Here is an 8,863-nt window from a genome sequence, read left to right as displayed (position 1 = left end):
GACCTGGGTGGGGTCACAGCCTAGCCTCCCACCCTCAGGACTGATGGGGCCCGTGAGCCTGTCTGTACGTGGGCCTCCAAGCACTATTGGTCTGTATGGGGAAGAAGGGGTGTTACCAACCCGAAGGCAGGCAGATGAGGCAGCAGAGGCCCCAAAGGCCGCATGGACCACCACTGGGCAGGAAAAGCTACCCCCCCCCCAAGTGCACCTCCCAGCAACTCCTGCCCCGAGGAGATATCTCAAGGAGGCAAGCCTGATGGCAGAGGGGAGGCGGTGTTGGGAAGGGCTGGTAATCTGTGCTGTGACATAGTCCTGGGGTGAAGAGATGGGAGAGTCTGGAGGGTGATTTATTTTTTTTAAAGATTTTATTTATTTGACACAGAGCAAGTGAGAGAGAGAGAGTGCACAGGCAGGGGGGAGGGGTAGAGGGAGAAGCAGATTCTCCTGGCTAAGCAGGGAGACCGATGCGATTCAGGGCTCCAACCCAAGACTGTGGGATCTTGACCTAAGCCAAAGGCAGACGCTTAACCGACTGAGCCACCCAGAAGCCCCTGGAGGGTGATTTAGAAGTCTGAATCTACAGGACAGATGACTCCTCTCATGTGGGGTGAAGAAAAAAGGGAGAATGGCACCCCCGTTTCTGGCTGGGGTGAGACAGAGGAAAGGAGAGAAGGAACAGGTTTCGGGGAGGAGAGCGAGCTCCATCTGGGACAAGTTGAGGCTGAGAGGTCTGTGGGACACACAGGAGCAGGAGGACATGCCCAGGAGGCCATGGAGAGCCTAGGGAGGTCTGAGCTCACAGGGAGGCTATGTAGCCTTGGGTGGCTCAACCAACAGCCATGGATTCACCAGTCCTCTTTGTACCTGTTTCTCAGGTTGAGTCCAGCTGCCAGGATCCTCTGGGACATCTCCTGCCAGTGTCCAGCATGCCAGAGCCCCAGCAAGGGGTGGCCGCTCTAGGACTCCCTCTTGGAGCAAGGCTGCCAAGGTGCACTGTCCTCAGACCAGGTTGTGCCTCCCCTCTGGGCAATTCCAGGGACATGAACTTGACCACAGAAGCTGGTGGACACTATGGGCACTGAGGGCGGCCTGCACCCCAGCTTTGGGGAGAACTTCCCAAATCTGCCAGGGAACAGGCTCCCCACTGAAGAGTGAGCTCCCTGTGACAGGTTACAGACACACAACCAACCTTCCGACCAAGTCTTTCTGCCCCTCTTCCCGTCCTGGAGTCTGTGGCCACCTTGTGTGTGCTCCCTGACACGCCCCTCCAGGCTTTACCACCTCTCATGCACACTGCACCCCTGCTCCCCTACTTTGTGTCTCGAACCTCACTCAGGCTGAAATCCCTGAAGATCCTTGGCACCTTGTAGGGGCTCAATCATTATTTGCCTACACAAATGGCTTGACATTCGTTCATTCACTCAACAAACATCTGTCTGCACCTACTATGTGCCAGAAAGCACTGGAGGCTCCACAGCTACAGCGAGAACAAGATATATGGAAGCCCTGCGCTCCTTATATTGTGATTGAGAAGACAGACAATAAATAAGAATAAGAAGTAAGGGACGCCTGGGTGGCTCAGGTCATGATCTCGGGGTCCTGGGATCAAGTCCCTAGTCGGGCTCCCTGCTCAGTGGGGAGTCTGCTTCTCTCTCTGCTCCCCCCCCCACCCCGCTCCAGCTTGTGCTCGCTCTCTCTAAGCTCTGTGGAGAAGAGCAGCATGGAGGGGCGGGGGGGGGGGGCAATAATTTAAATAGCCCCCACCTGTGCAGTGATTACTGCCCCAGGCCCAAGACACAGGACCGAACAGGAGCATCAGCCCACAACAATCTTCACAACAACCATTGAAGGCGGGTGCTATTATCCTTTTCATTTTCTAGATGAGGAAACTGAGGCACAGGCAGCATAAGTCTCTGGCCCCTGGTCCCAGCCGGCTCTAAAGCAGACTGTGTGGCCCCACAGGCTGTGCTGGCAGCAGCATGTTAACTGGGGTGGGGTGGGTGGGGTAGGGGATGTGCAGCCAAGCTGAAACCCCAAGGCTCCCCATGCCTCGGGGCAGGACAGCATCAGTGGGGTGTGACCGGTGCAGTCACACAGGGTACCCCCCCAAACACACACACACACCAAAAGGCCTCATGGTTGGTTTAATGCTCTGCTGTCACTGTCTTAGTAACTTCGGAACAAGGGGCCCCCCCATTTTTATTTTGCACTGGACTCTATAAATATATAGCCAGTCTCACCCTCAGAGAAATAAGGCCTCCAACAGATGGCCTCCTCCCTGCCCTCCTCTCCCTCCTGCCTGCCAGCCCTCATCACACCAACTCAAGGGGTACTGTTGGCCAATCTTCCCACCAGACTCCTTGACGGTAGGGACAGAACAATTCTTCTGTGTCTCTAAAGACCAGCACAGGGTGAGCACAGAGCAGAGACTCGGGGACTATTGGCTGGGTTGGACCAGGTAGGGTGGGATGGAAGGAGTTGGCCCCTCTTGAGTGCAGTCTCTAACTCTGCTTCCTCCTCTGATACCCTGTGATTTCCCCCTGGCTGCCTCCTGACTCCTGGTCTTCACCTAGACGTGGCCTCTCAGGACACACCCAGTTAGGGGCCCTGAGGTCCAGAGAAGTCCCCACGACCTGCCCAGCCCCGTCCCCTGCACCCTCAACTCCACCAGTGTGGGGTGAACACATTCAGACCTTTCCATGCTTTCTCTGGGTTGACAAAGGAGGCCCAAAGAGGCTGACTGTTCTGGACATCAGGACCAGGATGAAAGCCCCCGCCTCTGACCCTTGTTCCTCTCTATGCCCCCCAAGCCATCTTGGGACCCTCAGGTTTCCTCCTCTGTGGTTGAGGAAGACCCAGCAGCCTGGCTGGAGGCTCAGGACACCCACAGGGCTCAAGCTCCTGGCCAGGGAAGCAGAGGCTCCAAGGCCGAGGCTCCATGGTCCTCTGCAATCTTTAAGCCTGAACCCTCAGGGGACTGGGGCGTTCACAGTGATGTGGGAAATAAAGGCAAAAGAAAAATTAAATTTCCTTCCTCCCTACAGTCCACTGACAAGTCCTTGAAACAGGGAGTGACCTTCATCTAGGAACTCAGCTGCCTCGATGTTAATACTTTGCGAAGGGCAAAAGGCAATCTTAGCCTGACCCCCAGGATCCTGTCAGTCTACTTTAACATAGAAAAATTCCTTTGGAAACTTCCTTTATCTCTAAACCCCAAGATACATGTTGGCAATCATCCCCCAAACATAACACCCACTGATATACATCTGAAGGGTCTCATGACTAAGGTTTTATTAGACAGTAATAAATGACCTTTTCCCAAAAACAGCTAACTCCCTCAAGGTCCTGGAAACCTTGTTTCCAAATTCCTTAAAGACTTATGCTCTCCCTAAGCCCCTCCCAACTTGAAACTATATAATAATCAGCCACTCCTCACAACTGCAGGGCAGCGGGTCCTGCCCCCATGCTTTAATAAAACCACCTTTTTACACCCAAGACGTCTCAAGAATTCTTTCTTGGCCATCGGCTCCAAACCCCGACATCTTTCCTACATCAACAAGGGATGACACAGATCATGCCAGAGCCCCAGCCCAACCTCCTGGGAGGTCCCGGGGGACTCTCAGGAGGGGAACTGGTAGGTGTTCTAGTCAGGATACCACAGACAACGCTGCCATAACAAATAGATCCCGAAATCTCAGAGCTTTGTCAGAACAATAGTTTACCGCTTATGTGTGCCATAGTCCCACTGGATGGTGGCCTGCCATCCACCGCACATTGTACCCGGGACATGGTAGCAAGAAACATGAGCTGGAGATTGCAAGGGATGCTTTCAAGAGCCAAGCCAGGCCCAGAGTGGCGTCATCCCCTCCACCAACATTCCATCAGCGAGAGCTGGTTCTGGCCCTGCCTAATAGCAAAGGAAGCTGCTGCTGGCAGAGGGAGGGGAGACGGGGAAACAGAGTACTACCCTGTCTTGAGTGGTGAGAGAATTGATGCACATTCTCTGGCCGCATCTGGGAACTAAGCCCCCACCTTGTTCAATAACCCGCCCCTCCAAGACCATCCCCTTCACCCCACCCCTGCTCTTGCTGGGATGGATTATCCCCAGCCTCCTGTGAAGAACTCAAAATCAATCATCGGCCCCATTTCACAGCCACACCCGACCATCCCCACCCGTCCCCTCCTGGCACTTAGCACAAGGCCACGATCACCCAGAGGTTTAGAGACTGAAAGGTTTGCAAAGAACAACCCATGCTCATTCTTTCTGTCAACATTGTTAATTTATAATTTACATTCCCAGCTTTTTCTAAAGAGGATTTCTTAAAAAGTAAAATAAGAGATCAGAAATAATTTAGGGAACAGAAGGGAACTAAATGTATTAGAAAGTTAAAATAACCATTTATTACAGTTGAATAATATAGTAATGTAAGACAATAATGTAACCAATAGCATTTATCACAGTAACACAGTAATCCTACATTTCAGTTCGAGCTTCTTAGCTGCAGAGGCAAAAAGAGAAATCACTTCATCCTCCATACATTCAACCCTTCCTACTTCTTTTGCCAACTCTCTTTTCCCTTCCCTTTTTTTTTTTAAAGATTTTATTTACTTATTTATTTGATAGAGAGACAGAGCACAAGCAGGTAGAGGGGCTGGCAGACGGAGAGGGAGACGCAGACACCCAGCTGAGCAGGGTGCCCGCCCCACCTCCAGACTGGATCCTGAGACCCTGGGATCATGACCTGAGCGGAAGGCAAACACTTAACCGACTGAGCCACCCAGGCATCCCTCCTTTCCCTTCTTTATCCTCTCTTATTTTCAGAGTCAATCAGGGCAGAAAGATCCACACACACCCCTCTGTTTTTAGGTATCCCTATCGCCTGCACAAGAGAAGAACAGCATAAAGTCAAATGGCGACAGGATTGGTGTCGGGGACGCCTCAGCCTGAAGAATGGAGCCTACCCGGCACCTGAAGTTCACTCCCAGGCCATCTTTAGGTTCCCTGAGCCCGGATGGAACAGATGCCAGAACTCCAGGACAGGACACACCTTGAGCCACACGGGGAAGGGTCCGGTACCTTCATCAAGTACCCTAAACAGCATCTCCCCCTTCCCTGATGTCCTACACAGTGACTTTTTAAAGATTTTATTTATTTATTTGCCACAGAGAGCGCACAGGAGAGCAGAAGCAGGGGGGAGTGACAGAGGGAAAGGGAGAAGTAGGCTCCTTGCTGAGCAGGGAGCCCCACATGGGGCTCCATCCCAGGACCCTGAGATCATGACCTGAGCCGAAGGCAGATGCCCAACCGACTGAGCCACCCAGCCACCCCTGCTACACAGTGAATTCCCAGGATGACCCTACAAGAGAAGCCTATAATGTTATACCCAGTTCACAGATGGGGAAACTGAGGCCAAGAAGGGGAAATGATTTGTGCAGTTACCCAGCTCCTCTTCCCTGAAGACCCAGCCTCAGGGTAGGAGACCCCTAACCTGTGGGTGAGGCACTGATTTTGACGGGGCGAGTTGGGGGACCCCCAGCTTGGTCAGGAAGGATCTGGAGATGAAGACCGGTTCCCCACTCCCCACCCCCAGACTCCAGTTGCCATGACAACAGGGCCTCCATTCCTGCATTTGTTGGGAATTTGCATTTTAATGGAGATGTAATTAGAATTAAAAAGCTGAGGCTTGAAGGGACAGAACCCTGCCCTTCCCCTTGGGAGCCCGAAAGCAACCCTCTCTGCCCAGCCCTGCCCTGACACTCACTACCTCGGCTCTCCTGGAGCCTGTTTCCACCCCCTTCCCAGGAGAGAAGGGACTTATTCATGGTCTCACAGTGAGGCCAAGTTCCCAGAGTCTGGGCTCCATCTACTCCGCCTCTGGGACCCCCGACCATCTGACTCCGTCCCTGCTAGGGAGTTCTCAGGGTACAAGCTGGCCAGGGAAGGGGTGTTGGCTTGCTGAAGACCACTCGAGTCTTCCCCTGAGTCTTCCAAGCTCACCCTTCCTCTCCCTGTAACTTCTTGACATCTCAGCGGCCCTGGGGACCTGGCAGGGCTGGGAGATCCTCCTACCTAGAACTAAGGCCCAAGTGGGGAAGGACATACCAAGCCTTCAGAGCAACTTAGAGGCAGAGCTGTGTTGATGGGTCAGGATCAAGCCTAATAGGCAACACACCCGACCTTTGACCCCCACCCAGACTCGCTGTCTGACCTCTGATCTCCATGGTGGATTTCCAGCAGATTCTTCCTGGGTACCTACTAAGTTCTTAACATCGGTCATGTCAACAATTTTACCTTTTCAAATCGTTGAAAAGAAGCCACTCTACCCCTGCCTGGACTCCCCAGATGGGGCTGCTGTCCCTCCAGCCTGTGTCTGGGCCACCAGCCTGAACCCTGAAAACCCTGGGCTCATAAACACAGACCCTCAGGGGGCATCTGCTAAGAGTGTAACAGGAATGTGTGAGGTCACCCAGCCCCTCCTCCACCTGGAACCCCACCCCCACCCCCGGCACACCGCCTGGGGCTTACCGCTCAGCCAGTGTTTGCTGAGTGAACAGATGATTAAGGGTCCGGCCCAGCGCTGAGCTTTCCACGCAGCCCCTCACTGCACCCTCCAACAGACCTGGAGAGAGGCACCACCAGTCCCAACAAACCCCACGAAGCTCAGAGAAATGATGTAGCCTCCCCAGGCCACACGCTGAGAAGTGGCAAAGGCTGCGTTTGAACGCACACCTGCCGACTCCAGGCTCCTGAGCATTTCTCTCTGTAGCCCCAGACTCCCCCTGTACTGCTCACAACAGCACGGAGGTCCAGCGGCTACACACCTGCGCAGGTCATACACACGGACGTGGGCACAGGTCCCCAAAACACACTGCTGGCACCTACAGCCATCATTTATTTACAAACATATGGCACTTACTCTGTGCCCAGTTTTCCTTTCTAAGCTCTTTGCACTCAATCCTCATGGCAACCCTCCGTGGGAGGTAGGAACTATTATTACATTCAACTCACAGATGAGGAAACCAAAGCACAGAGAGGTTATGTGACTTACCCAAGGTCACACAGCTAGTGAGTGGAAAAGCCAGAATTCCAACCTGCATAGCCCGGCTCCAGAACCCAAGCTCCCCCCCAGACCTCAGGACCCAGGAATGCAGACGCTCTGGCCCCGCCCCGCCCTCAGCCCTGGGAGGAGGGCTGGACAATACATCTCCAAGCCCAACTCGCAGAGGAGGAAACAGGCCCAGAGGAGGAAGGGGTGAGCCCAGTCTGTGGGACCTAGAGCAGACCTGTCAGCCTCAGAAGGAAGGGGTGAGCCCAGTCTGTGGGACCTAGAGCAGACCTGTCAGCCTCGGGCACCTGGGGACGCTCCCTCCCCCAGCTCTGCCCTTGACCTGAGAAACTGAGGAGTGACTGCCTGGTGACAGCGTGGTCAGGAGGGAACGAAATATGAGACACAAGCCATCACCTTTTAGAAAAGACAGCCCAAGAGACCCCGAGAGGGACGGGGGGGATGAGAGCCTGAAAGAAGCGCCCCCCCCACACACACACATCAGCTGAGACCCAGACAGGGCAGAAATGGATTCTTTCTGGAGCTCTCAGGTAAACACACTTCAAAGCCACAGAGGGCAGGAGTCAGAGGCGGAGGCGGGAGGGAGGGGACTTGGCAATAACTCAGGGCCGGCACAGACAAGGGAGGGCTGGACACGCAGAGACTGGCAATCACCACTCAGAAAAGGCAATTGGAAATTCCAATTTGGGTTTTCAATTTGAAGGTGGAGAGAGGCCAGGAGCTTGGGGGCTGGGGGGGGGGGAGGGAGAGATGGAGAGAGGACTCAGGGACAGGGAAGGGAGGACGGAGGCACAGAGGGAAGGACGAGAGCCAGAGACAAGGACAAGGAGAGAGACACACAGAGACAGAAAAAAGGTGGAGAGAGAGAAGCAAAAGCAAAGCACAGGATGCCAGGTGTCCCCCCAGCACACACTCACACTTGCACACACACACACTCATACGTAGTCAAAGCACTCTTACTCAGGACTCAGGGACCCCGGTTCTAGTCCTGCCTCTGCTCTTGAAATGCCGTGTGACCTTGCAGAACACCTCACCTCCCTCTGAGCCTTTGGTCCCCCTGAAGCCTGGTGACATGAAGCTGGTTCCAGGAAGGCCAGAAAGGAGACAGGGATGGGGTAAGTAGGTGATAGGGGATAGGAAGGCCTCCTGGGTGCCTCCTTCCTGCCCAGAATGGGAGGGCACCTCTGTAATAATTCACCGCAAATAGTCGCTAGGTTCTTAGCCTCCAGTCCCTGTTCTGGATGCTTCACCGGTATTAATTTACCAGCTCCACACTCCCACCGTATTAGGGAGCTAAACCCCATTTAACAGATGGGGAAACTGAGGCACTCTCTGTTAAGGGAATGCCTAGGGTCACTGAAGCCTTCCCCACAGTGAGTGCCGACCTGCTGCCATTTACACCCCTTTTCAAAGGGGAGCCTCCTCCTCCTCCCCCCTCCCCCCGCCCCGCGCGACCCCCACCACTGCCCGGCCCAGCCTAGTGGCTGGACCTCAGCAGGCCCACGAGGGGTGTCCAGCCCCGTCTGGGAAGGCCGCAAGGCAGAGGTGGCAGGAAGCCGGGGCCACGCGGTGCTGGCTGCAAAGAGCCAGCTGAGGCCGTAGGGTGTCCCCACCCCCCCACACTTCTACCTCGAAAGCCCAACGGGGATCGCGGAGGCGCGCGGCGCAAGAAAGCTGTCCTGCAGCGCCACCTAGTGGCCGAAGAGGGCTCCTGGCCCCTCCACAGTCCGCTGAACAACGGGTTGAGCTGAGGGTGCTGCAGGAACTCAATCCCCCCCCCCCCCCCCCCCCCCCCC

Source organism: Ursus maritimus, unplaced genomic scaffold (genome assembly GCF_017311325.1).
Source record: "Ursus maritimus isolate PB19 unplaced genomic scaffold, ASM1731132v1 scaffold_21, whole genome shotgun sequence".
Taxonomy (NCBI): domain Eukaryota; kingdom Metazoa; phylum Chordata; class Mammalia; order Carnivora; family Ursidae; genus Ursus; species Ursus maritimus.
Note: the sequence above shows the minus strand (reverse complement) of the source record.